The 14,742-nt window shown below is 46.1% G+C and overlaps 3 non-coding genes across 3 annotated transcripts; all 3 read right to left on the bottom strand.

Moving 5' to 3' along the window:
- Positions 1–1,412: 1,412 nt before the first annotated feature.
- TRNAV-AAC (transfer RNA valine (anticodon AAC)) lies at positions 1,413–1,485 on the bottom strand. Its single transcript has one exon. It is a non-coding gene; the product is annotated as a tRNA-Val (tRNA).
- Positions 1,486–1,727: 242 nt separating this feature from the next.
- Positions 1,728–1,800, bottom strand: TRNAV-AAC (transfer RNA valine (anticodon AAC)). The gene has a single exon. It is a non-coding gene; the product is annotated as a tRNA-Val (tRNA).
- A 236-nt stretch (positions 1,801–2,036) lies between these two features.
- TRNAV-AAC (transfer RNA valine (anticodon AAC)) lies at positions 2,037–2,109 on the bottom strand. Its single transcript has one exon. It is a non-coding gene; the product is annotated as a tRNA-Val (tRNA).
- Between the last annotated feature and the right edge of the window lie 12,633 nt (positions 2,110–14,742).

The raw sequence follows: 14,742 nt of genomic DNA, 5'->3' as shown, positions 1-14,742 counted from the left end.
CTTGCCTTGTGTATGCTAGTAAGAATGGACCGGTCCTTTATACCACACGTTTGATGGGGGCCAACAATTCCCTGGATTACTCACTGTAACCTTTGCGCCAACACCTTCATGTAAACTTTGTAACCCACGTTTGTCAGTGCAATTGGCCTGTACCCAGTTACGTGTCGTAACTTTTCAGCTTCATCAGCTTTTGTGATTAGGGCAGTGTGTGATTTACCATAAGACAGACACAACACATCCACGTCGTAAGCTTCATTAAAGACCGTCGTCAACACTGGCGCGATGCTACTCTTAAAAGCTTTGTAAAACGCCGCGCTTAACCTGTGTGGTTCTGGTGAATTCCCAGAATTTAAATTGTCTATTGCCATTTCGACCTCTGATTCGGTTATTGCGAGCACTAACACGTCTTTCTGCTCGGCACTAAGTCGCGGCAGTGCCCCAGGAAACCTGTCCTTAAGCGTGTTCGTGTCTGAATCATGTAATGCGAAGAGCGCCTGATGGTACTAAAAAACGCACGCTGTACATGTTCGTTTTCGTCTGATAAGATGCCACCCCATTCTATGCTGTCAATGTCATTTCCCCGCGCATGGGCCTTTCAAGTCCCAACGCTCGTTTCGTCGGCGTCTCCTCTGCAGCAACATCTCCCGCTCCGGCCCGCACCAACGCTCTGTGATATCGGTCCTCTCCTATTAGCTGAATTTTTGTTTTATTTTCCTGATGTCATCGATCCTTTTACCAGGCGCTTCACATTCCTTATCGAGCAGTTTTACAAGCATAAAACTTAGATTGCGTTCGTTTAGATTCTATTCGTACGCAATGGCACTAGACCGTTCGACTGCTTTAATTTTAACCTGTTCTTTGCAAAGTTCCCACTGTTGCCATATTTTCAGTTCACTACTAGGCTTTATTTCACTGATTTGTTTAGTTACTGCGCGAGACACCGGCACTACATGGTAACTGTTGCATTTTAGAATCACGTCCAGCGATACATAAATGCGGTCAAGTCGAGCATGGCTTGTCCTTTGAAACTGAGTGCACTTCACACCGCATGCGCCTTGCAAACACTCGGCCACATCCTCAAGGTTCCATTTGTCTATGATTTGCGACAGTATCTTCGTACTTGCGTCCCTGAACACCCTTGCACTGGATGTGATAACCACTACACCATAAGCACAGCTACTGAGGTGGCTTTAAAGTGTAACGGTCATCGAAGCAGTTCACAGTCGTGTGAGTTTGCTGGAACCGGTTGGGCGACCTGAGATCATGCGGCTCTGCGGCGCGCAGTGGAATGTCGACGCTGCGCAGGCGAACGGATTTCCTCTAGTGCGTGTAATTTAATCCGCACTGTTTTTAGAGCTATGAGCATTTTACCATTCAAGGCTCGAGACTGCCGGGCAAAAAATAAAAAGACATGTGCCTGCCAGGGTTCGAACCTGGGACCTTCCGCGTGTTAGGCGGATGTGATAACCACTACACCACAAGCACAGCTACTGAGGTGCATTTAAAGTGTAACGGTCATCGAAGCAGTTCACAGTCGTGTCAGTTTGCTGCAACCGGTTGGGCGGCCTGAGAGAGAGCATGCGGCACTGCGGCGCGCAATAGAATGTCGACGCTGCGCAGGCGAACGGATTTCCTCTAGTGCGTGTAATTTAATCCGCACTGTTTTTAGAGCTATGAGCATTTTACCATTCAAGGCTCGAGACTGCCGGGCAAAAAATAAAAAGACATGTGCCTGCCAGGGATCGAACCTGGGACCTTCCGCGTGTTAGGCGGATGTGATAACCACTACACCACAAGCACAGCTACTGAGGTGCATTTAAAGTGTAACGGTCATCGAAGCAGTTCACAGTCGTGTCAGTTTGCTGCAACCGGTTGGGCGGCCTGAGAGAGAGCATGCGGCACTGCGGCGCGCAATAGAATGTCGACGCTGCGCAGGCGAACGGATTTCCTCTAGTGCGTGTAATTTAATCAGCACTGTTTTTAGAGCTATGAGCATTTTATCATTCAAGGCTCGAGACTGCCGGGCAAAAAAGACATGTGCCTGCCAGGGTTCGAACCTGGGACATTCCGCGTGTTAGGCGGATGTGATAACCACTACACCACAAGCACTTTTTCGTTCTTTATTTCCGGTGAACATAAACAGGAATGAAAAAAAGAACTCTAGCCAAACTTTTACCGAGACGATGGTTTAAAACATTTTCATAATGATCAATTCGCTTATAACTGCCACCCAGTCTGTTTGCTGAGGATGACTGTGGAGAACATCTCTCAGACTAACTGCACTTTATTCTATAAAGTTTTCCCTCACTGGTCGGCGGACATTTACGTCTGTGTGCCTAGCCACTATCGTCGTTTCCCCGATGCTGTGGAGGCCCAGTAGCATAAACGTGTCGTTTGGAACCTCGTCACTTTCTATGGGTAGAAACCGGATGCCATAATGAGTAACAGGTAGTAATTTTTTTTAAATGCTTTGCAATATATCCCAGTGGAAAACCGGGTCCCAGCAGTAGATAAAGACATGTTCGATGGTGTCGGGTTTTTTGCACAACATGCAGTCGACGGCCCACGGCACAAAAATGCCTTTATCGTTTAGCCATGCTCTCATCGGAAGGGTACCAGAAGGAAGTTTAAAGAAAAAGGATTTGACGGTCGGTGTTAAAGACATTTCCTTAACTCGATTGAGCACATCTTTGCCTGGACCTACGCAGTAAAGGATTGGTATAAGGGTGCGTGTATAAAGATGTCTAGCAAATAGTTGTAAATTTTTTTTTCCTAGGTGCAGCACTCAGATACTCTGTCGAAAAATGAGCGTTCAAAGTGCGAAAGGCAGCCACAACTTCACGTAAAAAACATGCTACAGCACGATTCGTGTCCGGGAAAATGGACACAACAAATTCCGGTAACACACTGCCTAAGCGCACCTGCCACGATGTGCGCAACAAAGGATAGGTTTGATCACGTAGGAATAAAAATCTTGAGACAACTTCTTTCAGAAACAAATTACAAAGTCCAAGGACACCCCTTTTGACCGGAAGGAACAGATTAACTCGACTTGTTCGCTCCCAATTTGAGCTCCAAATAAAGACAGCAAACACTATATGCAGCTTCTGCAGGTTTGCTCGGGTAATGAGCACGAACTGCAATAAATACCAAACAAATTCTGGCTATTAAAAATACATTGCACAGACTTGCGCGCACGGAAACAAAAAGGTCCCATCCTTTCCATCCATCCGCTTTTTTCCTTGAACTCTGCGTTGTCTCACCCCGCAACTCTGTACTGTTCTTATAGTGCTCCAAGGGTACTCCCAAGTACATTGCAGGAGAGGTCGTCCACTGCATGTTAGCAAAAAGTGCAGGTGTGCTCTCCCAATCGCTGTGCCAAAATCCAATGCACTTATTCGAGTTAATTTCGCACCCAGTCTTTTTTGCAATAGTCCCCCGCAACTTTCAGAACTTCTTTAACGCTTTGTTGGTCCACGCAAAAAACAGCAATATCATCAGCGTAAGCAAGCACTTTTACTTCCACCGACTAAAGAGTGAAACCGCAGATCCGATCATTGTGTAACAGCAATAACAGAAAAGGCTCAAGGTATATCGCAAACAGCAGAGGCGAGAGCGGGCAACCCTGGCTGACCGAGAAACAAACAGGCACAGGCTCAGTAAGCTGTTTGTTCTCTATAATACGCGTCACACAGGTTTCGTACACCATCTGTGCACCTTGTAATATCACAGAGCCTACATGGGCATATTCTAGAATGGCGAAAAGAATGTCGTGCGACACTCGATCGAAGGCCTTTGCAAGTTCAAGCTGCATCATGGCAACTCGGCCCCCGAAGGCATCGCAGCATTCAAGAACAGTTCTAGCAATGTGCACATTTGTACCAATGGTGCGACCTTTAATCCCGCACGTTTGGTGTGGCCCTACAAGGATCTTTATAACCTTTTGCACTCTATTGACGAGAATCTTCATAACCACTTTATAGTCAACGTCGGTGAGGCTTATCGGTCGATTAGCCCCAACGGACAACAGTTTAGCCTGGTCCTCACTCTTGGGTACAAAAATCACGTGGGCTGTTTTACATGATGGTGGCATTTTCTTTGTTTCATAAATTTCGGTGAAGACGCAGTGGAGAGCTTTGGTGAGTTCGGCTTTCAACCATTTATAAAAATCCCTACCCAGGCCGTCAGGACAAGGAGATTTTCCGGCACTCGGCTCTTCGATTGCTCTTTCCGGTTCGCTTACGCTGATTGGTACCTCCAGCCGTTGTTTTATCTCGTCTCCAAGCTTTGCCATACCAGACAAGAACGTGTTTGTAAACCGCTCTTCTTCAAGCCGTCGCCGCCCAACCAATTCTCGATACTGCTCAACAAACGCTAACTGAATCACTTTGCTATCATTCGTTACCTCGTTTCTGTACCTGATTTGTCTTACTTCATTCTGAGTCGCGTACTTCTTTTCATCACTAAGCGAGCGTTTAGTAGGCACTTGGTAAAACCAGAGACGTTCAGCACGCGCCCGTATCACGGCAGCTGTAGTCATGTTTTTCTCGATGATCTTAAGTTTACTGTTTGTTTCTCTCATTTCTTTCTTATATCTTCCCGTCTGGGAACTTTCCAGGCTTACGAGCTAGTCAAGTTGCCAATGTAGTTCTTTTTCCTTAACAAGTTTATCGTGGCATTTAATGTTGGCTCTTTCAATCGCGTTTATTCTCGCTTGCTGTTTGAAATCTTCCGACCTAATTACCCAGTTCTCAGAATCTGTTGATAGCAGTGACTTAACACATTAACTTTAATATCAAAACGTTCACCATCGAGTAACTATGCGTTAACCTTCCAAAGGTACCACGAGAAACGAGATTTCTTTTCTTTTTTTTCCTGAGGGTAAACGTAACTAAGCTGTGGTCGGCAAATGACATGTGTTTCACCTCGTAGCTGTTGCACAAAGGAATCAGATTAAGCGACATATACGCTCTGTCAAGTCCCGCGTGGCTTTCACCCTTGAAGTGAGTAAAATGCGGTGCTACCGAAAGAACTTCAGCAACATCATCTAAACCAATCGAATTCGGTGTACAATCGAATTCAACGATTCTGCACTTTTGTCACCGAGCAGACTCTTTGTAATTCTGTTCACTGCTTTATATACGCAGTTAAAATAACCCATAAGCACCATTAACCGCTAACAGCATACATATTGTTCAAGGCGCTCATAAAATTTCTTGCGCTCGTTCTCCCTGTTAGGGGCATACACGCATATGACCCTCCGCAGCAAATTGCAATAAAAAAAATCAACTACAAGCAAACGGCCAGTTTGACACACCGTTATATTCTTCTCGACCATCCCCAAAGAATTCCTAATAAATACGGCACAATTACCCGATGTGCCAGAAGAATGGCACGCACAAATAATGTAGCGTTCCTACATTATTCCTGTTCCTGTCTTTCGACTTTCGTCTCCTGTACGGCTATTATGCCTAGGTCATTATCGAGGAACAGCTGGCTTAGTTGGTACTGACGCTTCTTGGAAGCCAGTCCCCTGACATTAATTGTTGCAATGCGCAACGCTCCAAGAGGTGTCGAAGCCGTCTAGTTTAGGTACAGGAGCCATATGGTGCGTACCTCGGGACACAAGGCGATGGTGGGGGCGACTTGCCTAGTCCAAGGTGCTTGATGGGTGCAGTTCCGGTATTCCAACGTCTCTAGCACAAGTGTTTCATGCGTATGGGCTGGAAACTCAGCTCATGCAGTCCGTCACTGAAAAAGGCCATCTCACGTCCACAGAAACCATTAACAGCGCACTCACTACAACTAAGGCGGCGGCTTAGCCGCCGCTCGTTGATCGACCTGTACATTCGGCCGCGGTTTCAGCGTCGCTCGCCTTACACCAACAACAGTCTTCGTCACTTACTCTTTGCCTTCGCTCAATTTTGGCTCTCCATTCGCATTGTCCTCGTGCGGTCGCTTTCCTGCTTGGTTGCTGGTTGACGCATCTGTCACTTCCATGCTGTCACCATGTTGGGGAACGACGGAAGCTGACACTCCACTGCCCAAGACTTTGTCCGTTGACGCCTTAACTTCTTCAGGCTGCGCTACCGCTGTTGCTGCCGCTTGCTGCTGATCTTTTCTACGCTTGTGGCTGTTTCCGGAGGGGACACAGCTGGAGATTTTTTTCTCCACCCTGTCCCCTGCCTCTGCTGTAGCGTATTCTGCGTCAGCCTCGTCCATGACAAGTTCGGACGAAATGTCAGTGTTGACTGGGACGGCAGCACTCGCGTACGTGCGTACGCAGCTGCTTTCTTCGTGCCCGTAGCGACGACAGGCGCCGCATCGTGGAACCTTGCACTCACGGCGAATGTGCCCAGTACCATGGCAGCGCAGACACAGCGGAGCTCTGCCCGCTACAACCACGAGAGCCAGCTCACCGCCAACCCTGACTTCGTGAGGGAGGTCTTCCAGTTTCACGCCAGGATTCGTTTTCAATGAAACCAAGCGCGTCGTCGACCCGTTGCTGGCGACACCCTGGACGCTCCACCGCTCCTTGGTGACTTCGCTCACCTTGCCGTACGGAGCAAAGGCTACCCTCACGTCTTCGTCGGGCACGTCGTGCAGCAACCAGTGTAGCTTGACGCGGACGTCCTGGTTTGTCGGGTCGATGACCAGACTGCGGCGGTTCTTGACTTTCAGTTCCCTGGCAGAAAGAATTTTCGTCACCGCATCAGCACTCACGAAAGTAATAGCCCACACATGGGTCATGCGATACGCCCCCCAAGGCGATAACCTCGGGAAGCAGCATCAGCTGAGCGGGCGTATCCCTGAAATCTTCGACCCGATAAGGGCGGGCCCGCACGTCAGCGTGCAGGAAAACTGTGTTTGTCCTGTAGGAAGGGTAGGCAGAATCACCTGATATTCCTCATCCGAAGCAAAAGACCTGTTTCCGCTGCCAGACATAGCCGCCGCAACTGCTCCACTGGAGCCCTGCATGCTGCGTCCGTTCACTCGGGAGGCCGGAAGCAGACCTACACCACAAGCACAGCTACCGAGGCGGCTTCAATGTGTAACGGTCATCGAAGGACTTCACAGTCGTGTGAGTGTCCTGGCACCGGTTGGACGGCCTGAGAGAGAGACAGAGCATGCGGTAGTTCAGAGCGCTATAGAATGTCGACGCCGCGCAGGCCAACACGGATTTCCGCTAGTGCGTGTAATCCAATCAGCACTGTTTTTAGAGATATAAGCGTGTTATCATTCAAGGCTCGAGTCTGCCGGGCAAAAAGAAAGGTCATGTGCCTGCCAGGGATCGAACCTCGAACCTTGCTGGTGTTACGTGGATATGATGACCACTACACCACCAGCACTTTTTTAAATGTCTTTTTATTGAAACAAGCACGATAGATTGCTAAAACGACCCTGCCTGCTTCGGCCAGTCACAGGTTCAAATTTCTTCAATTGCACGAATTCATCAAGCGCACTCAACCAAACAGGTGGGTCTGCCTGTGCCCGGTACACATCTCGTATGTAACACACAGTCTCCACAAAATTCTCTCTGACAGATCTGATAACAACATCAGCATTCCGGACAGCCATTCGAGTTTTCCATAAACTATGGAGGCCCAGAAGCATAAACATGTCGTAAGGGACGCCTGTGTCATCTATGTCTACCGGTAAGTAGCGAATGCCAATTGGTGTTATTGGTAATTCCGTTTTTAGTGTACGTTGTAAGACACCCGAGTAAAAAATCGGGACCCAGCACTCAATATACATGTGTTCTATGGCTTCAGCCTTTTTGAAAAGCAAGCAGTTCGTTGTCCATGGTACAAATATATCTTTGTTCGCAAGCCACGTCTTAACCGGAAAAGTACACGTGTGTTGTTTGAAAAAGAATGTTTTTGTGCTTGCCTTAACAGGCATCTTTTTAATTCTTTTAAGAACATCTTGCCCAGGGCCTCCAGAATTTATTCTACGGTACAGAGGCACAGCCATTATCATGTCTATCAGATCTCTGTAAAATTTTTTCCTCTTTACGGCGCTAAGGTACTCCAGTGAAAACCGAACCTTAAGGAACCACACAGAGTCCACAACTTCTCTCAAGTAACCTCTACCACCATAAGTTGACAATCTTACAATAGACGCTATAAAAACTGGGAGCGCACTGCTCAGACGAACCTGCATCGTGGAACGCAAAAAGGGGTTGTTCTGATCCCTCATACACATAAATCGGGACACAAGCTGGCGGACAAACAAATGTGCGAGACCAAGACCGCCATCTTGAATAGGTGGAAACAAATTGGTTTTTTAACCCTCCCTCGCATGCGGCAGGTGCGTGGTTCGATCCCCAGTTCCGCCGTGTAGCCACCGGTGATACAATGGGTACAAGCGTTCCCCTGGTCAGGTGCTCGGCTTATTTAGGGTGAAATGCTTGGGAAATTGGTCTTTGACCCCACTTTGAGAAGTCAAAAATACCTTATGTCATGGCGGTCTTTGGCCATAGATGCCCTTGCGCCATAAATATTCATCATCATCTTTTAACCCTCTCCCAACTTGAACTACAGATAAACACAGTAAACACCCGATGCATTTTTTGCTTAATTACATGCGACATAGCCAGAAACTGCAAAAATTACCAAACCTTCGAGATTAAGAAAATTTTCCGAACTGTTGCCTCGCAAACATCGACAAGTCACGTCGTTGCCATGCCCTTGTTTTTTCCCTTGCTTTTGGTGTCAACTCATTCCAATAATCAGCGCTCTTGTCATAGTGCTCTAGAGGCACACCTTAGTAGCTTGATGGCACGGTTATTCACTGCAGATTCGCGAACGCCGGCGGTGTAATACCCAAGCTTCCATGCCAAAAGCCGAAACCCTTCTTCAAATTAATCTCAGCATCTGTTAGCTGACAAAACCATTTAGCGACACCAACAGTTTCCCAAACACTTTCGCGGTCACTGGAAAATGCAGCTATGTTGTCTGCATACGCACGAATTTTAACATTAGATGACTGAATCCAGAAGCCATTAATTCGCTCGCTGTTAATAAGATTTAAACAGAAGGGCTCAAGATAAATCGCAAACAGTAAGGGTGAAAGTGGGCATTCTTACCTAACGGAGGAACCCAGAGGGACGGCTTCACTCAGGTTCTTATTGACAATGATGTGAACAGAACAGTTGCTGTAAGCCATTTTAAGCCCATCTTGTATTACACTGCCCACATTCACTGGTTCCAGAACCGAGTACAAGACATCGTGCGCAACGCGATCAAACGCCTTCGACAGGTTTAGTTGCATCACTGCGACTCGGCCCCCGGAGACATCACAACATTCCAGAATACTGCGAGCAACGTGTACATTCGTGCAAATTGTACGGCCTTTCACTCCGCACGTTTGGTCCCACGAGTTTCGTGATCACACTCTGCAACCTTCGTCCTAGAATTTTCATATATATCTCATAGTCAACATCTGTGAGGGTTATCGGACGATAAGCCCCCACTGGCTGCAATTTCTCTCGGTCATCTGTTTTAGGGATAAATACTATGTGAGCACTGCGAAAGGAAGGTGACATTTGATTCACTCTATATAATGCTCGGATCATTTCATATAAAACCGGGCCGACTTCATCTCTGAATACTTTATAGAAGGCTGCCCCTAGACCATCTGGCCCCGACATTTTCCCAAGTGGTAGTTCATCTATAGCCTCGCTACACCACAAGCACAGTTGCCGAGGTGGCTTTAAAGTGTAACGGTCATCGAAGGAGTTCACCGTCGTGTGAGTTTCCTGCAACCAGTTCAGCTGCCTGAGAAAGAGCATGCGGCAGTGCAGCGCGCAATTGAATGTCGACGCTGCGCAGGCCAACCGCTTTTCGCTAGTGCGTGTAATTCAATCTGCATTGTTTTTAGATCTATGAGCATTTTATCATGCAAGGCTCGAGACTGCCGGGCAAAAAAGAAAAAGGACATGTGCCTGCTAGGGATCGAACCTGGGACGAACCGCGTGTTAGGCGGATGTGATAACCACTAAACTTTTTTTATTGCCGGCTTGACGAAAAACAAGGTTACTGTACATGAAATGTTAAAAAACGTCCTTCCACATTGGGTATAGCGTTCATTAAAAACTTTTCAAGTTTGCAAGTTCATCCATTATAGCAATCTTTTCTGGGGGGTCATTTTGGGACTTGAGTGTATATCTGAAATATAAAATGCTTCAGTAATGTACTGCCTCGCAGGGCGAATATCATTGTCTGAATTCCGGACTGCCATACGCACTTTACACAGATTGTGTAGGCCTGGTAGCATGACCATATTTAGGGGTATGCTACCAAGATTTCGGACAGGTAGAAAACGGATGCCGCGAGGTGACAGCGGCAAACACAGTGCTGTGCGCGTGTGTGATTTAATTCCTCTAAAATGAACTAATCACGCGCACAACCTGGACACATTTCTTACTGTAAATAGTTTGTACATGTTACCTCTCCCCCTGTCCTCTCTTCATGCCCCCTCACCTCTTTCATTTCATTTCTCCATTCTGCCTCCTATCCTTCATTTCCGCTGCCCCAGCTCAGGTGCTTCAATATCGATTGCAGATGCCGGGGCTAGCAAAAACCTTTTGCTTTCTTTTTACTATTATTTTAATAAAAACCACTACCACCACCAGGTGACAACGGGAGGTCGTTTTTTAAGTTTCTTTGAAGGATATTCCACAGGAATATAGCGTCCCAACACTCTAGAAAGATATGTTCGGCGGTCTCTGGCCTTCTGCACAGTAGACAGTTTGTAGACCACGGAACAAAGATTCCCTTTGCTTCAAGCCTGGGTTTTACCGGAAGTGTATTGCTGTGTAGCTGGAAGAAGAATGTTTGGGCCGAAGAACGAATGGGCACCTTTTTAACTCTTTCTAGGACGTCTCCTCCTGAACCAGTACTGTATATAGAACGATACAAAGGCATGGGCATCATTAAATCACATATATCCTTGTACAATTGCTTCTTAGCGACAGCAGGCAAAAATTGTAAAGAGAAATGAGCTTTCAACATCTGGAAAGCAGCAACAACCTGAAACAGAATTGCGCGGACACACGTGCTTCGTACGTCACTCGTCGACACAACGAAATTGGGAAGGAGTTCACGTAGCCTAACTTGTATTGCGCTTCTTAAGGAAGGGTCACTTTGGTCCCGCAGAAACATAAATCTGGAGACGACCTGTCTCAATAACAAATGGGCTAACCCCACACCTCGCTCTCTCACCGACCGGAACAAATTGGTCCGACTCGTTCGCTCCCATGTATAGCCCCACACGAAAACAGCGAGCCTCTCTGTGCAGTTTCTGAACATTCACACGCTTCATGCACATAACTTGAAGCGCATACCAAATTTTCGCCATTATAAACAGGTTGCATACTGTTGCCCGAGCAAACACTTACCGCTCTCGTTGTCCCCAGTTTAGTGTTCTCTCGCTCGCTCTATCAGTTTCGCGATTCCAATATTCAATATCGTCCTTGTAATGCTCAAGAGGTACCCCTCTATAGTTTCCTTGTGATTCAGTCCATCGCATGTTTTGGAAAAATAAAAGTTTGGTCTCACAGCTGCCGTGCCAAAAACCTAAGCATTTCCTCTGTTAGATGCGGGCCCTTGGTTCGCCTGGGCCGTCTCACGCCAAGGTGCGGATCCAATGGAATGCTGGCCGATTTATATGTTTGCAATACAATTGAACTGTTTCAGTCTCTGCATTAATGCAGTCGAATTTAATGCCAACCTTTCAGTCCTTGCGCAAGTTACTTCGGTTGAAATTATTATTTTTGTCATTTAACCGTAAACTTGGAATAATCTTCACCGTATCTGATACTACAGAGCAGCAGACGAACACGGCACTCCCACCCCCTTTCTCGGACCCCGTACTTTGCAAAGACTAACTCATTTCAGCGCCCTTTCTTTCCGCAAACCATCAGTGATTGGTACAGCTTAGCAGCTTCGTGTGTACGGTCTCCTGACCTCAGAAGTGACCATTGTTAGCTTGTTTCGTTAGCTTGTTTTTGCCTTTCCATGTCATTTCCTGCTGCTCGTGTTTCTGCTTGCATTTTGGTGACATTGCTCAATTTGTGATGTTTCTGCCATCTACTCCTGGTTGGGCCTCACGGCCTGCAAAATGTCATAAAAAGTGCGCTTGTTCGGATATAACGAACTTGGCATAAGGAACATTTGTATGCCACCTCTAATGTAGCAAAATTTGGTCTGTTAGCCTCCAATATAATGAACCTAAATATGCCGCCACCTCAGGTATAGCGAACGTTTGGCGTCCACCTTGGACATAACGAACTTTAGTGTGTCAACCTCGGGTATGCTAACGCATTCATACGATCCACCGAGGATTGCCAGGCTGACAATAACAATGCAGGACACAATTCTTGATGACGAAAGTGACAGCAGCCTTGCGGCTGTCACGTTTGGTATAAAAAATTTTTCTTGGCAACCAGTTTGTTAAGAACTCTCACATATCCTGGTGGATAAGGATAGTTTCGGTGTACCTCTCGGATGTACGCCATTAATGAAGTTCTCTCGAACAGGGCGTGCATTGACGTCAGCATTTCTCACCTGCATTCTGGTTTTCTGTAAGCTTATCATCATCATCATCATCATCATCATCATCATCATCATCATCATCATCATCATCATCATCATCATCATCAGCCTGACTATGCTCAGAGCAGGGCAAAGGCCTCTCCATGTCTCTCCAAATATCCCTCTCCTTTGCCAGCTGCGCCCATCCTATGCCTGCGAACTTCTTCATCTCATCCGCCCACCTAACCTTCTGCCGCCTCCCGATACGCTTGCCTTCCCTTGAAATCCACTCCGTTACCCTTAAGGACTAGCGGTTATCTTGCCTTCGCATTACATGCCTTGCCCAAGCACATTTCTTCCTCTTGATTTCGACTAGGATGTCATAAACACGACTTTGTTCCCTCACCCGCTCCGCCCGCTTCCGGTCTCCTAAGTTACATTTATCATTTTTTTCTTTCCATAGCTCGCTGCTTTGTCCTTAACTTAAGCTGAACTCTTTTCGTTAGCCTCCACGTTTCCGCCCCGTAGATGAGTACCGGTAAAATACAGCTGTTGTACACTTTTCTCTTGAGGGAAATTGGTAAACTGCTATTCATGATCTGGGAGAACCTGCCATATGCGCTCCACCCCATTCCTATCCTTCTAGTTATTTCCCTCTCATTATCCGGATCAGCTGTCGCTACCTGACCTAAATAGAAAAATTCCTTTACCACTTCCAGCACCTCATTGCCAATTGTGAACTGCTGTTCCCTGGCTAGACTGTTGAACATTAGTTTGGTTTTCTGCATATTAATTTTCTTACCCACCGTACTGCTCTGTCAAACTCATTGATCATGGTTTGAAGTTCATCTCCTTAGTGACTCAGCCAGGCAATATCGTCAGCGAATCGCAGATTATTTAGGTATTCTTCATTAACTCTTATCCTAAATTGTTCCCAATTCAGGCCTCGGAGTGCCGCCTGTGAGCAAGCGGTGAATAACATTGGCGAGATCGTGCCTCCCTGCCTCACGCAATTCCTTATTGGATTTTCATTGCATACTTTTTGGAGGACTATAGTAGCTGAGCAGTTGCTATAGATATCTTCCACCATTTTCACATGAGGCTCTTCCACACCCTAATTCCGCTATACCTTTATGGCTGCTGAGGTTTCCACTGAGTCAAATGCTTTCTCGTAATAAATTAAGGCTTTATATAGGCATTGGTTATATTCTGCGCATTTCTCTGTCACCTGATTATTTGTGCTAATATGATCTATTGTGGATATCCTTTACGAAGGTCTGCCTGATCATTTGGTTAACTGAGGCTTACACATTATCATGCCGTATGATCTTTCTAAGTTCTCTTCTAGCTTGAAACGGATGCCATAGGGATCTATTGGGAGTACTTTTGGATTGTTATTTGAAGAACATCCCAATGAAATATTGGGTCCGAACAGTCTATGAAAGTATGTTTCTTGCCAACAAGGCCTTTCGTTTTCCAGGGGACAAATTCTCTTTTTCTTAACCTAGGCTTTTGCTGCAAGTGCCCTGGTATGTAATGTGAAGAAAAAAATACTGTTGCTGGCTAACTTGTATCCGCCTTACTTTCAACATTGCCGCTACACCAGAACCACTGGTACTGCAGCGCATTACAGTGCAATGGTCAGGGAAGAAGTTTTTGTGGTGGCCAGTAAAGGGTATCCACTGGTCCAGTGCCTTGAAAAATGGTGACATTGACACGCAAAGCTGTGACGACAAACCTCTGCAAGCTAATAGACACAAATAGTCCTCTAAGAGAGTTATAAGGAAAGCAGTTTTTTGGTACAAAATTACATAATGTGCATGCCGTTACCATACTTTATAATGCAGAGCGGTATGCGCACTGTATACCATTCTCAGGTATACCACCGACTATTAGAATATTCTTATAAAATTATGAAATTTCCAGCAACGTTGCATTTTACAGTGGAATGATTAGCAAGTGGCATTATACATATCCCACGGTAAACATATGTAACACACTCAAACAATGCATTATGCTTATGTTGTTTTCAAAATGTTGTTTTAATAGCCAGATCATAAGTAGAAAACAGCACTTCAAATTCTTATTCTTTTGTAATGTTGAAATCATAAAAGGAAAAAAAAACATTGCCAGTATTTTCAAGCAATGTCTCAACTTTTTCCTATTTTGTGCAGTAATGTTTTCCAATTTCAGCAATATTTCACGT

The sequence above is a fragment of the Amblyomma americanum genome, chromosome 4 (assembly GCF_052857255.1).
Source record: "Amblyomma americanum isolate KBUSLIRL-KWMA chromosome 4, ASM5285725v1, whole genome shotgun sequence".
Taxonomy (NCBI): Eukaryota; Metazoa; Arthropoda; class Arachnida; order Ixodida; family Ixodidae; genus Amblyomma; species Amblyomma americanum.
Note: the sequence above shows the minus strand (reverse complement) of the source record. Positions and strands in the feature narration are given on the sequence as shown.